Genomic DNA, 15,190 nt, shown 5'->3' with positions numbered 1-15,190 from the left:
GAATGCATTTATTTATACGGTCATTTATAGTGGAGTTGAAAGGTATTATTTGTAAGCTTGCTATCAAACATCAGCAAGTGAAGCAAAGTGACCTACACTGCACACAAACGTTGCAGAGACCTTGCACTTTAGTAGTCTAAAAGACAGCAGCGTATCGTTCTACATCCAAATGAAGTGGCAGGGAACGTGCACATCAAAGGCCTATGTGCAGGTCCGACGACTCACTGCAGTTGTTTGATATCGCCATCGACTTGCTATGCTGACATGAGAGAAGGATGTGGCTCTGGATGTGTCAGATTGCTCTTTGGGTTCACCATAATATAGATGCCCATATGGCAACGTTTGCTGTTCTGTGTGAACTATACAAGCTAACTAACTTGCAGATAGGTCTTTATTTTACCCTTCAGTTGACTGTGGCTATAGCATTTCAGTTAACCACTGAACTGACAAACAAGATATGCCATAGGTCTACATAAGCTACAGGGAAACTAGAGCTGTATTCGCATGCTACATCACACCTAGCCGTTCTACCTGTGCATGAAGGCTGAGTGCGTCTCTTTCACCAGAGTTACCGGCTTCGAGTCAAGTGGTGGCGCTGGAGACCCAGCGAATCGCGTTCTCCACCGCTCCCTCTGAAGATTCCGGTGGTGACTCCGACTCCGGAGTGAAGTCTTTTAAGGTTTTTGTGCTTGGATATCTGACTCCACGTGTTGCATTGTGAGCTTCTTGTTCACCAGCTACCCTAGTCGGCGAAGAAGCCTCTGGATAGCACTTCAGTTTGGGGGCGGGGGTGGTAAACCTGAACTCTGACGGACATCATCTGGAAATTCAATGTGAGCGATACTGGGGATAGTTGCGTGAAGTGCATTTTCTCGCGGATAACACCCAGCGCATCGATAACTGCGCGAGGTAGGTTGGTTTTCTTGTTCTATCAAGTAGCCTACTTCAAAGGTGCGTTCTGCTGAAGCTAAATTGCGCCCTGGCGATATCTGACAAGTCACTGTTGGTACCAGATCTATGTGAAGTAATGTTAAGTTCATTTATGTGGTAATTTCTTATTCGCATTTGTTTGAGCGTTTTGAGTATTTACAAAAGATACATGAATCAACATCTAAACTATGACGATAGGGCAGCCAAGCTTTATCGAATTAATTTCAAGCAATTGGGTCGTTGGCGTTAACGATAACTCAACACCCTTGAAGTTCAACGCGAAGTTGCCTTTTCTCATATTAATCCGCATAAAACTGAAAGTGGCAGTGTGAATTGGAACGCAAACGAAAGCATATAGGCTAACAAAAGGTGTAACAGGTACTTGTAGGGGACGATCAGTGTATATGCACGCAGTTGTTGGTAAATATGTGATTGTGTTGTGTGTTTTTTTTTTTGCATGAGTAAGCAGCCTAAATTCGTGTCTACAGCCTTCACGCTAGCAAATTCACTTGCATACGGAATACTTCGCATTCTTCCACGCCCGGTGGCTTCAAGTGTTTTTACTGGCCCAAATTTACCCATTCACGGTAGAATTGTAGTTCTAGTGGAAATAATTAGCTAGCTTCAAAGAATAAAGTAAATCCCTTCTGACATAGAGCCGACGTGCGCCAGTGAGCAAAGTTTTGTGTATTTAGACTGGCTAGTAGGCTACTTTACCCAAACCCCAAAAAGTAATGGAATGTCATTGGAAGGCTATTACTGATGGTTCACCTGTCGGTGTCTGTGCCGCTGTGGACTGTCCGAGAGTAAAATTCCTCCGCTCAATGACCAAGTAGACCGTAGACGTAGCCAATCTATTTCATATTCCTACCCTCAGATAATTGTGTATTGTGGCCATTTTAATGCATCATTAAGACGTTCGAATCCTTATTGAGAAGAGCACAGACAAGTTCTATGCATCACTCCTGACTGGCAGTTGTTATCCAGAGTTCTTAGAAAAGTTATATTCATAACTTCCTAATTTCGTAACCAGTTCTTATCCCCATGAAACTGAAATGTAGGCTACTCCTACATACTCCTACACTCCTACAGCCTACATCCTTTCTGCACTAATATGCCCCTACATATTTTGGTGTTTTTAACAGAACCCACATGAACGGGAGGGTGTTGTCCATAACAGTCCAAGTGATTCAGAGTTGTGGCACTGTTATAACTTGAGACCAGATGCGACCAGTTATCTGAATGTCTTTAGTCAGTATGTAAGTTGGCTCCGAATAGGGTGTAGGCTACACAGTAGTCAGAAGACACCTTTTGACAATGTGCTTCTGTTGACAATTTTCAAGCTTTGTCAACGTTTTGTTTCACGTAGTGGCATTTCAAAACGTCTATAGTTAGTGAACTGATATTAAAGGGCTATATGAAACATTTATGTACCTGGTTTGTCCTTTGCTTACCCCTCTCTTCTTGGTATACTTTAATATTATTAGATTTCTTCCCCCTAACACCAAATCTCCTCTCCTCCATCCCCATGGTCTAAGGATTAGGGGATTTCCACAACCCTGATTACAGTGTTTCCTGTTAATAATCTCTAATCTTGTCCCCACTCCCCCACCCAAACTGTACAGTAGGCTATGTAGTCACCACTTCTACAGTTCTAAGTAGTCTGAATTGTACTTTGTGTATAATTGCCAAGGACTAGTGTAGCTTTTAGCCAGGGATGGCTAATTTCTTTTCCTGCTGTTAACAGCATTTGTTTGATCTCAGAAAACACTGATTTCACATGACTCCACTCCATGTCATGTAGGGTGCAGTGCAGCTAATTTAAAGTCTAGTCCTAACACAGCACAGACGAAGCCTCCATAGCTTTCCTTCACTGCTGCTGGTTTTTACTTTGCTGTCGGGTTGTGTTGTGATATTTGTTGAGCCTGTTGCATCATGGTTGCAAGACTGTGAAACTGTGGCATTGTTTCCAAAATCTCTGGAGTGTAATGTCAGTCATTTTTACTTTCGTTGTGAATATCTGTTGAGTCTCAAATCTGTTTGAAAATTTGACACAGAATGCCCCCACAGGCCAAGCTGGATTAGGGGGAGGATTGTACTGGGGGAGGATGAGACAATATTGGTCCACACCCCCCTGCGCTCACCCTGCTTTGAGACACTGTGCACACATACTAAACAAAGGCATTATTCGCACCTTGAGACATGCATCCCCGAACTAACATACATCCATTACACACACAGGCGCGCACACACACACACACACACACACACACACACACACACACACACCAACACGCACACACACACACACACAGGCATGCAATTGTTATCTCGTTTTAAATCATGGATTCCCAGTGTGCATGTTTTAGTTATCTGAACGCTTGTGGAAGCCCATGTCTAATAGCTTAATGAATTGCATTAAGGTCCTTGTGATCTGTGGTGTGGCTTTCAATAATCTGTGTTCCTCCGTTGGCCTTTTTTGTTGTGTGCATGGGGGTCTTAAGAGTTTTTGAAACCTAGTTCCACAACATAAACACTACTTCTCACACTGCTAGACATGTTCAAATGATGCAGTTTTGTGCATGGCCCGCACTTGACGCGCTCTGCATGCTTAAGGGCATCTGTTACCATGTAATTCTGTTTGTATGGTCTCAGATGACATCTTTTACACAGGTATGCAAATAGCCCTCTCCCTCAGTGGCTGCAGTGGGGAATGCAAATGATTACAGGAAGCCACGAGTGGCCATACTGGTCTGTCAGGTCCTGTGGTGTAGGTTACAGAGGAAGAGTGAGAGAGTGAAACAGAGGAAGAGAGGTAAACAAAGTAAAAGACAGAATGGGAGAGAGGGAGAGACAGATTGAGAGGGAGCGAGGCACAGATACGGCAAGCAGAGGGGGAGGGGACAGTCATGAGTGGAGAAGGCAGGGATGGGTCTTTCTCTCTCTCTCTTTCTGACTGAGGCAGAGAGGGAAGGTGGAAGAGAGGAGGAGGGGTGGAGGGGTGGCAGGATTTGAAATGCTTGTGTGCCTACACCTGCTCTGAAACAAGATTAACTCGAGGGGGGTTCACAGTTTTGCGCTTGGTCCCGCTGTGAATATAAGCGTGCGTGCCGTTTTGTTTTGTGTTTCGACGTGTGTGTGTGTGTGTGTGTGTGTGCGTGTGTGTGTGTGAGGGGGGGCTTTTGCGGTTTGATACACTGCTGACTATCACTTTAACACTTGCCTCATGTTTCCAATACTCTCAGGACACCAGCAAGGCATTTGTGCCACTTTCTCTAAACCAAAACAACAAAAAAACTAGGCTACATGCATTTAAAGGACTTCGGAAATGCCAGTGGCCATTTCATCAGGCACAGTGGCCGATTAAACACGTTGCTTGCACAACACAATCTGTCCAGCCATCTGCTTAATTTTTCATCATTCAGATGGAATTTCCAGACTTCTTTGCATGTTTCGATTAAAAGAAGACCTTTTTAAGGCCTTCTGAGCACCGCAAAGAAAAATATGAGTTGACTAGTAGAACCCAGACTACCTTTTGTCTGGAATTGTCTCACATCTTGTCATAGACAAACGTCTCACAAAAAATCACGGAAAACAAACCTTCCACCTCCCAAAGCACAAAATATTAGGTTAGAGCCGGTGGGGCATTGTCTGTTTGTGTTTTTGATCGCCATAATGAGCTCTTGTTGACGGATCAAATGAAGTGTGTTCTTCACTGATCAAAAAGCAGCCTGTCACTCCCCTGTGCCTTTGTCAGTCAGTCAGTGTAGGTGTGTGTGTGTGTGTGTGATAAAGGCGTGAAGGTGTGGCTGGTACAGCCCGGTGCCTCTCCAGAAGGGAGGTCCTGGAGGAAGCGGAGAGGAGAGGCGAGGAGAGGGGGGCAGTGGGCCTCACCAGCCTGCCAGCCTTCCCTAGGTCGGATCCCAGGAGATTAGGGTAGGGGTACGGGGGCTCCTGACCATGCACAGACAGATTAGAGGCTCCCAGCTCAGACACCGATCCTGTCAAGTGTGGTGACTGAGCTGCGAAGAGTGTGAGCGTGTGTGTGTGTGTGTGTGTGTTGCGCATGTGGGTTTGCGTTATGTGTATGTGTGTGTGTGTTGTGTGAAGAGCCCTTGATCGTGCCAACCGCTGTGCTTCCCCTCCCCGTCGCTTGTCAGATTGTGCCCAGCGCACAAAGGAGGAACTTCAGACTTGGATGCGCTCAAGGTGCCATTAAAAATGCATGCACAATTTTTTTTTTTATATATATATATCATGCGTTCTCCCAGCGGAGTTTTGTTGGGTGCTCCTTCATCCTCTTCAAACACCCACCCCAATCTCCCTATGAGGCGTAATTAATTTCTTTCTACAAAATCAGGATCGGTTCCTTGAAAATAAGGCTACAACATGGCCATCCAGCATTTTTTTGGGGGGAAAAAATGTACAGACGCTCACTTTAAAGATATACTTTAGTCCTCCATCCTGACACAGTAGGCATTGAATTCCTAGTCCTCAGTGACAAATGGCCACCGCCCTCCCTCCAATCCTTCTTCCATCTGGGGATTGGAGATACCACACAGTCTGAGGATTTGCTCTGCAATAATCTAGGACGCTTTTTTGGGGGGGTGAGAACGAGGTACTCAGCCCCCTGGTGCGCTCAGTTGCACAACACACAGCAACACTCACTTGCTTCCCTTCGCCCAATTTGCCAAACAAATGAAACGAAATGGCATGAATGAAAGCACCCATGCTTCACTGTGATTTAAAGGAGGAGGATGGGTGAGTGGGCTGTGTGGTGCGGTTAGTGGAGGTCTCCCTTGCAGTGGTGGTGGCTTTGAGAGATGTTTGCCCCACCACCACCCCCACCCCTATTCCCTCTGTTCGCTTTACCATGCAGGGTGGCAGTTGCCACCAGTGTTGCCACCCCCCACACACACAGAGCAGCCGTCACTCTCCCAACAGAAGCAGCGCAGCACAAGGACAGACCAGGATATGAACGCTTTTATCATCGCCGCTGATAATAGACATAACAGAGGCCGAGGCAGCATGCCTTGGCAGTTCATTTTTCTCAATATTGTCTGTGGGTTAACTCAATTTAGCGAGGTGTAGCCCGCATAGCCCCATTAGAGCACAATTACCACAGAGCTTAAGACAATTATCTCCTCACAAAGGACGAATCAACGACCCCCCCCCCCACCCAAACCCTCTTACCAAAGAAGCAATATCTTCTCAAGTGGGTGTATTTTTTTTATTTTATTTTAAACAAAACCCCAGGAAATAGCTTTATTTCTGTGCCTGAAAAAAGGAAGGATAAAAAAAGGAAAAACCACTCGAAGCGAGCCAAGCCAAGCGATGTGGGTAAACTGGTGGCGAAGGCGGCTGGAAAATCCTGATGGGTGTTTTTCTTTTCCTGATGTTCCAGCGGTCCTCCCTTAAGCGGGCCAGGCATTGTTATCTGATGGCCGGGCTTTGCTATCTGACGCTCTGGCTGTTTAACAATGCTCAGTCTCCCAGAACAGCGCGGCTCTTTAGTCCGCGGCACCACTTTAAACACTGCTTCTGCATCGCTCTGCTCTCTGCACACCCAGTATACTTTTACTGCCCTGGCTAATGGGGCCACCATTGGGAAATGCACGGTGCACTATAGTATAGCGTTTGAAGTGGAGCATATAACTATGGGCTGTTAACATGTTTGTGTATCTAATGTTTTTTTAAACATGGGTTTTCTAACGGTCTTATTACTATGTGAAGGGTGCAGCATGCTGGTAAAACCATTCTGTTCTATTCCTGGGCATCAGACACAAAAAAAAACGTTGTTCCAGGTCTCTCTCTCTCTCTCTCTCTCTCTCTCTCTGTCTCTTTTTTTCTCTCTCTCTCTCTGTGCTCTCCCCTTCCCTTTTGTTTTCTTTCCGTCTCTTCCTTTCCTAGGCACTCCTTTCTCCGACAATTGTCTCCCCCACCTCTTCCTCCCTTCCTCCCCCCAATCCCACACGAGAGCAGTTAATGAAATTTAGCTTTTTATCCTATTAAGATGGAGGTCAGGCAACCCTAGGTTCCAGCGCTGGCTAATATGGCCCTTTTGTGTGTCTTGGGTCCCTGTTTTGTGTGCTTGCCATCCCTCTTGAGCACGTTGACGAGCCTTTACAAAGTTACCCTGTCAACAATGAGCTTTTTATGGGCTACCAAGGAGGATGACCAAGGTCTCAACCCTATTCTGTTTGACAAAATGGCCTCTTCCACCCCCCCACTCCCCCCCCATCTCAATTAACCAGTTCCCCTCTGACACCCACTCTCTCTGGTTGTTTCGCTAACCCCCCCCCCACACACACACACACACACCCTCACCACCGCCCCAGCAACCCCCATCAATAGGGGCCTGGCTCTGGCCCTTCATGTATTCCGCTGGCTAATAACTGGGTGACCCGGTGGATGGGTGGAGAGGCTGTTTATAGGGGCTTTATCTGTGTGGTCTCAGTGGGAGCGAGCGCAGGTCTCTGTGGTTAACGGCTGTGCCTGGCAGGAGATGACCACTTCAGGGAGGACAGGAAGGCCCACGCTCTCCCCAGCACGTCCCCAGCTTTTCGCCCGCCCGCCCAGCGCCCCAGTGTGAGACCAGTGTAATCACAGGGAAGTGGAGGGAAGGATGTACAGAGAGGCCAAGATTTGATTCTCTCGCCACATGATTTCTCTCTCTCTCTCTCTCTCTCTCTCTCTCTCTCTCTCTCTTTGTCGGTTTCTCACACCCTCTTTATCTCTCTATAGCAAGCAGTAGTCTAGGCTGTAAGTATTTACAGTAGTGAGTGTCTTCTTTCTTGTTGCAAAGTGTAGTCTTTTTTCGTTTTGTATATTTCTCTCTCTCCCTCTCCCTCGCTCCCTCTCTCGCTCCCTCTCTCCGCTTTCTCTTTCAGCTCCTCATCTCTCTGTCTGCCAGTGTCACTGCTCCCTTCCTTCCTTGGAGCGGTGCGGCGTGTAGGCCACCGATTTCCAGCGCAGATTATAGAGTGTGTAATAATGTGTGTCAGAGGCAGGGGTGGCAGTCTAATTGGTGCCTTTGCTCCCGCAGCTGTCTAGAAGCGCCAGCATCTGTTTCGCTGCTCGCTGTGCGCTCAGTGCGCTCTCCCGTCTCTGTCTCTCTCCGCATCGTCTCTCTCCGCACCGTCTAACGTGGCCACGCTCCGCCAGCTTTACGCCCCCGCTCGCCAACACCCCCCCCCACCCACCCACCCCCCTTTGTGACCCCCCTGCCACCCTCACGGCTAAACCCTGCGCGATCCTCTTTAGTCCCTTTGTTTGGCAGAAACATCAATTGTGTCATCTGCTATTCTTTCCCTCTCTGTCTTCATAAAGGAGGGTAATGACAAAGAAAAGCGGATCCATCTCCGATGTGTGTCGCAATGCAAGCTGATAAGAGTGGTAGAGTACTTGCAACCAGGCAGGGGGTAGATGTACGTGTGTGTGTGCTGTGTGTATGTGTGTGTGTGTGTGTGTGTGTGTGTGGGCATGTGTGTGGGTATGTGTGTGGGTGAGTTTTAATGGGGGATGCGGGTGGGGGGGTGTTATTGTGGTCATGTTGCATACATGTATGAACACAGATGTTTAGCCGATTAAAGGTTAAAGTATAGATTAGTGCATGCTAAAGATACCGGAGCAGGCTAAGTGCTGACCGTCCGCATCTGGCCAGTTAATGTCGGTGAAGTAATGCACACTTTGCAGAGCTGCTTTGGGCTAAACCCTGCTGTTAACACCCACTTGTTTATCATCTCACTTCCAGGCTGTTATTGCGTCTCCCGCGCAAACACAGGAAAAAATTTGCACAAAAATTTGATTTTGGCTGATTGATGAAGGACTCGGTTGATGTTTCTTGGATGAATGGAGTCTCTGGCAGCCATGATAATAAAGAAATAAGAGAGTTAGGCTAGTAGGGGGTGTTTTATTTATTTATTTATTTTAAATATTTCAGTTTTAGTTTTTCTGCTTTTATGGGCTTTGCTGTTTCGGAGCAGTAATATCTGTTTTTCGTAGGCTCTCTGGTTTCCTCCCAGCTTTACTTCTCTGCTGCCGCCGATGCTTTTGTTGCTGCTGCTGCTGCCCTTGTGGTTGTCGTCTAACCTGTTGTGCCACATGGTTACCAGAGCTCTGTCAGCAGATCCCCCACAGTCCCCCCCCACCCACCCACCCGCCCCAGCCTACTTCAGCTCATAGGGCGTGTCCGTGCTGAGCTGGGAAGGCACCCTAGGGTCCGGTGTTTCTCCTGAGATGCCTTCACGCCCCTACGCTCCTTTTTCTCTCCTGCACTGTTCCCATGAGAAAAGTGCAATTCGAATATCATGTTATGAAACCTTGATGGTCATGGAAAATATATCTATCTCTCTCTCTGTCTATCGCTTGCTTGAGCCTTGTCAGAAAAGTAGTATCACATTATGAAACTTTGAGAGGATCTCATTCCCCCGAAGACTTAAGCCCAGAAACCGCTACTATTTCAGGAGTAAGACGTGTGTTATTTGATAAAAATCTCACTGAAAGTGAAAGCTAATCCCCCCCCCCCCGCCCCACCCCCATTGGAGCAGTGCTTCTGTGCTGCCACGACACCGTTATCATCTTCAAAACAAACAAGGCTGTTTGCCTTTGCCAGTGATTGTTTTGCTGAGGCTGGCACCCAGGGGAACGGTGCTAATGTGTCTCAGCAAAGGACGTGTTATTGTGTCTGTCCCAGAGAGAGACCCAGCGAGTTCAGCTGTATTAAACCAGAGTAAGTGGAGAGTAAGTGGAGAAGTTTGTTGAGCTGCGCCGGGTTGTGGGAGAGGGTGCAGCCGTGAGGTGGTGCTCCAGGGGCGTGGCCATACATGCTGATTTGCTTGGAGTTTCATCCCATGTTTGGATGCAGGTTCCTGACTGGGTCTTAAAGCGCTTTTACACGACAGGAATTTGTGGGTCATTTTAGGGGGGCCGGCACCTGTCGGCGGTTTTCCACTGCAGGAACCGCCCCTGTAGGATCTCTTTCAGGGCCGTTTTTGGGTGTGAAATAAGTTCCTACTCCAGGTTTGGTACTTCGGAGCGTCCCTGAAACCCCTGGGTGGCGCTTACAGTAATGGTTGCTGCTCACTGGTATAACCCGACGTTTAAAACCAGCAAGAATATTCTTTTACCAGACCTTACACAGTGATACAGTGAGCTTACAGAGCTAGCATGTTGATGTCCATGAAAGTCCATGGCTGCCGTGAAGCCATTTAATCGAATGGTAGAAGCTTTATAGCAAAATTCAACTGCTGACTCGACCTTGGTGTAATGTAATCTCTTATTCCACAATGAAGGTGCTTGCTGTTGATGCTGTCTTTGACCGTACTGTGGCTCCAAGGAGAGCGATTCCTAGACTGTGTGGATGTCCCCATCTGACTGGCTCCAGCTGTCCTCTCCTCCAGCACCCAGCCTCCATCCCATCTCACATTGCACTCTTAGAGCGTGTGTGTGTGTGTGTGTGTGTGTGTGTGTGTGTGTGTGTGTGTGTGTGTGTGTGTGTGTGTGTGTGTGTGTGTGTGTGTGTGTGTGTGTGTGTGTGTGTGTGTGTGTGTGTGTGTGTGGCTGGCTGGAAAACCAAGATGGTAGTCAGACCAGGCGACCGTAATTGGCCCGGCCAGCTCATTATTCCCTTCGGACACATATTTGGCTCGCCACGCTAGGGAAGGAAGCTGCGCTGCAGCGCTCGGGGTCAAAGGTCACCCCCAGCCACAGTGGCACCATTCAGCGCCCTGACGGGAGCTGTCCGAAACACGGGGGAGGTCAGCCCGCTTCCGCCAACACACACACTGGCCATCTTTATCATACCCCGCTTTGATATTTTAATAGTCACGCTTGTCTGTGCATTTTTTGAGCCACGCTCCATGACTGGACTGGACTGTACTGTGGGGAGTGGAGGGAAGGGGAAAGGGGTGTGCGGGGGCGTCAGTTATAGGGTGGATGAGGGACTGAAAGACACAAACAAAGTGATGGACTGGAGAGATGAAGAATGTCCAGTGACTGTTTTCCAGGCTCTGTCGATCATGACAGCGGCTCTCTTGGGTCGCCGCCGGAGCTCGGAGCAAAAACAAGGCACAATCAATCTTTCAGTCAGTGGAGGACCCCACAGAAGAGCATACGCACAAGCCAAGAGAGTTCGCCGGCCATGACGTGAGCAGACGCACGCGGTTGCGTACCACAAAGTTAAAAAAGGACACTGTCCTTTCACTTCCTTTTTAGATATGGTAAAAGGTGCTGGAATGCACCAAAACCATCCTAAAGTCTAAATGCACAGCAGAACTCAAGCTCTGTATTTGATTAAATGGGCTGTAGATATGTCATTGCTCTCGTGCATAGTATCCGCTTATGGTATTCAACCCCACCTGCACAGAGACCAACGTGATTTTATGAAGAGACTGCGCTTTCCTGGCTTCATGTTTTACATATATTTGCCTTTTACAGAAATCCCCCCTTCCGTCCATTTCAATCTTGGTCAGTAGACCAAAGAGGAAGTGGGATTGGTTTTATACAAAAAGAGAGTGCAGTAGCCTTTCCTCCATCTTCCGGACTGACAATATAGCTGACTGCCAAAAATATGCAACATTTGAATTGATTTGGTGTGCATGTAATCAGTGCTATTGTTCAGCGTTGTGTCAGTGTGGCTTTATGTGAATGTGTTTGTGAATGTGTTTGTGTGCAGTGTTGCTATGGACTATGCATCCCTCTCTGGTGACAAGACTGTGAAAAGAAGCCTAGTCTTATTTGTTTTGTTGAATCTGCTAGTGTGTGCGGGTTTCTGTGTGTGCAAGTGTTTTTGTCTGTATCCGTGTGTGTGTGTGTGTGTGTGTGTGTGTGTGTGTGTGTGAGTGTGTGTGTGTGTGTTTGCAGACACCTAATTGAGTGTGTGTCCTTGGTGAAGCCCTGCGCATTTGGAGGAGGGGAGGGCCAGGGCTTGCATCCTTACACAGCCTCCTCATTGTGTGCTGGAGTACCCAGGCCTTGGCTTCCCCTGCCTAAAGCACTGAATGCTAGACAACTGTTTGGGCCGCCGCTCTGCCAAGGCTCTTAGGGGCAGACTGGGCCTGAGCTCCCAAAGCTGTCTCAGAGACTGGGAATGCTGTGCTGTTTGCATTAATATGGGCCTGCTGGTGTGAAAAGTCGCCTCAGCCAAAATATGTTCCTCTTTTTTTTAAGATGATTGGCTTGCATTTCCGACAACTCTCTCCGAAGACATGCATATGCCTCAATACACTTCTTTTCCAAAGGGTTCATGTGTGTGCGCTCCCCCCCCCCTTCTCCTTAACCTTGGTCATTTCATTATTTCAGGGGATGCTTCTGATTTTTTTTTCTTCACCTGCCAATAATGGCTTCCTCCCACCGTCACACACATTTCCCCCAATTACTGCGTGTCACCCCTCACCCTTTCCCCTCCCCCTCTCTCTCCATTCATTACGCTCCCCTCGCTGCCTGCCACAGTAACTCTCTCTCTCTCTTTTCTGCCACTGTAACTCTCTCTCTCTCTCTCTTTTCTACCACTGTAACTCTAGCTCTCTCCATTTCTGTGTCATTGGCTACCATGGCAAGTCTCTTTCTCCCACTGACTGCTATTTTAACATTCTCTCTCTCTCTCTCTCTCTGTCTTTTCCTTCCATAGTAACTGCCCCTCTCTACCCCTCCCTGTACCTCTCTACCCCTCCCTGTATGTATCCTGCCTGGTCAGTGGACCCTCTCGGCCTCCCCTCCATGTGTGCTGATCCGTGTGTGGTGGTCCGTGGCTGTTGGTGCTTTTGTGTGCAGGATTAATATTTTATGAGGGCCTTGATGAGGGGTGTTCACGGCTTTGGGCAAACAGTCCCAGCTGAGCTCCCAGCGCTCCCAGCATGCCTGTTCATCACAAAACCCGCCTGGGAGCCTCGCTCTCCCCCTCTCTCTCCACGCCCTCCCTAACTAAAGCACAATAGGCTGTCATCATTTTTCCTGCCATGTCAAGTCAAGAAGCCTCTCCCTCCATAGCTTTTGTGTGGTGCTGGGATTTTGAATTTCAGTTTAACGCCTTTGTTGGTGTCCCTTTCAGGCCACCATTAGACTATTAAAATGTTGTGGTGAGCTGCAAAGTCTTTTGTATTTTTTTTTTTTTTAAGCCTTTAAATGAGATTCTCCCAAGTCACTGGAAACCTCACATCTCATATTGCACTGCTGTTTTAATCACAGACAGCTTGTTAGCTGTGACGGATTAAATGTCCTAAACACGGTGCTAAAACATTGAGGATTGTTTTGGGGGGAGTGCGGGGGGATTCTGGCACTTTTGGGGCTCGCTATTCGTTTTAATTGTCATTGTTAAAACCCAAAGTATCTATGTCAAACACCGGTTTAGCGGTGGCAGGCGGTTGCCAATATCCATCTGTCACTCCAGCTGCGGTGCCGAAGGCGGGGTTATGGTTCCTGGTCGAAGGGTACGCGGACGTAAAGACCCTAAACTGGGCGGAGATATTGTATTCATCAGTGCGGTTAAGTTCTCGCCCATACGCGAGAAAATTAAATATTAAGTATCACGACCCCGCCTGTTAGAAAGCAGCTTCATTGAAAACTCTGTTTTGGGGGGTGCGTAAAAACGCTCCGCCTATTCCCACCAGTCTGCTCTCACTGCTACCTCTAATCTCCGCCGCTTGCGAACAATGTAGCGCACACATAATGGGATTTATAGACTGTGTTGGCTAGAGTCGGGTGTCGGTTTTTATAATTTCTCCGCTCTTCGGTGCTGTTGTTTTTGGATTGCGCGTTAACACGGGGTCGGATGGGACTCCGGGGAATGAGCCGCGGCGTCTTTGAATGAAGTAAGTGTGATATTTCATGCAAGTGAACTTTGATAGGCGTTTCTCTCGCAATAATGTTCGGTGCTCTTGCTCTAAATGTTGATGGATTTGGATGTAACAGATGCAGAGGCACTTCCAAGACGAAGTAGCAATAAGTTGTAACAAAGTCTTACCATACTTATATTTTCTGTCGTTTTTTATTACAAAGTATTTTCAGCCAGACAATAATATGAATGGGTCCCCAAGAGTGGACGTTTTGCTGTTTAGTAAGTGAAAGGTAGTCATGGTTATCACCCCTTATATGGCATAACGATTTTAATTAGTCTCAACTTATGCATGGCTATGTTTTGTCCATCAGGCTACTGGTGATTTTGGCACTCTTTGCTGGTGTATTTTATATATGCACTGTGACAGTTGCTAACTGCTGTCAGGGTCTGGTGGTTCATAGCCTTTCCTTATGCTTTCATATATTCCCTGAAGCTGGTTCATTGAAGCCTGGAGAAGGGGCCTTAGAGAATGCATTGATTCACCCCCCTCCTTCCCACTCCTTCCCACTCCTTCCTAGAGCTCTGCTCTCTCTGAGTCCAATACAAGAGGGGCTTTAGCAGCCTTGCTCCACACAACATGAAAGAAAGCATTAAAAGGGAAATGGCATCTCGACCAGATTCAAGTGTCATCCACCGCCACTTCAGAGTGGCAAACATCACGGCCCCCCAAAAACATTTGTTTTTGTCCTCTGAATGGCTGCATCAAACCCTGCGGGATATTTGCATATTTCCATGTGACAAAATTGGCTCTGACTAGTGAAGCGAGAGCATGGTTCAGCAGCACCGTATGAATACGTGTTGATTGCTATTGACTTTCCGCGCAGATTTCTGATAGTGCTTTTCAGTCAGCAGGGATGTTTTCAGCTGAAATTAAACAAGATGCGTTACTCTACATGTTTGGCCCGTGAAAGTATGTGTTGACAGACCACACTGTTGCAGGCGCTTCATACTGACACACATTGTGTATACAGCTGTTTTGAAAGTGCAAGATTGGACAGTTTTTCATTCATTAGATCATCTCCATGCTTTTTCTGCTGCTTATTGTCCCTGGCTGTCTCCACCACTCTCGCTGTGTGACAGCCAGCCAGAGCGAGACTTCGCTCTCTCTTTCCCCTCCCTCCCTCCCACCCCCTCTCTCTCTATCTGTCTCTCCCTTCCTCTCTGAGCTGGAGCAGGCTCTAAACTGCTGGAGTGGAATCTGAACATCCTCTCTTCCTCTCCGTTTGTTTTCCCCCACTTGCTCCCTCCTCTCCGTTCCTGCTCCATTGTCTTTTCACCCCCCCCCCTCCTCTTCTCTTCCCTGTCCTCTCCCAGGAGTCTTGCTTACGTTCACCTTGTGGCCCGCTCATGGATGTGTGATATTCACCATCTGTGTGGGCGTTCAGCCTTTATTAGACCGAGCACGCGTGGCGCGACAACAAGTTA

General features: G+C 47.7%; 1 protein-coding gene across 3 annotated transcripts in view; it reads left to right on the top strand.

The window, feature by feature from the left end:
- Positions 1–29: 29 nt before the first annotated feature.
- Positions 30–15,190, top strand: part of plxnb3 (plexin B3) — a 55,532-nt gene continuing 40,371 nt past the window's right edge. For 2 of the 3 annotated variants that reach the window (XM_031566161.2, XM_031566159.2), the window contains exon 1: positions 30–909. The gene's annotated coding sequence lies outside the window, so the exon portion shown is untranslated. Of the gene's footprint in view, positions 910–11,849; positions 13,740–15,190 lie in introns of those variants that run through there. The other variant, XM_031566160.2, reaches the window with a different exon arrangement.

Source organism: Clupea harengus, chromosome 4 (assembly GCF_900700415.2).
Source record: "Clupea harengus chromosome 4, Ch_v2.0.2, whole genome shotgun sequence".
NCBI classification, from domain to species: Eukaryota; Metazoa; Chordata; class Actinopteri; order Clupeiformes; family Clupeidae; genus Clupea; species Clupea harengus.
This window is presented reverse-complemented; position numbering and strand designations above follow the sequence as displayed.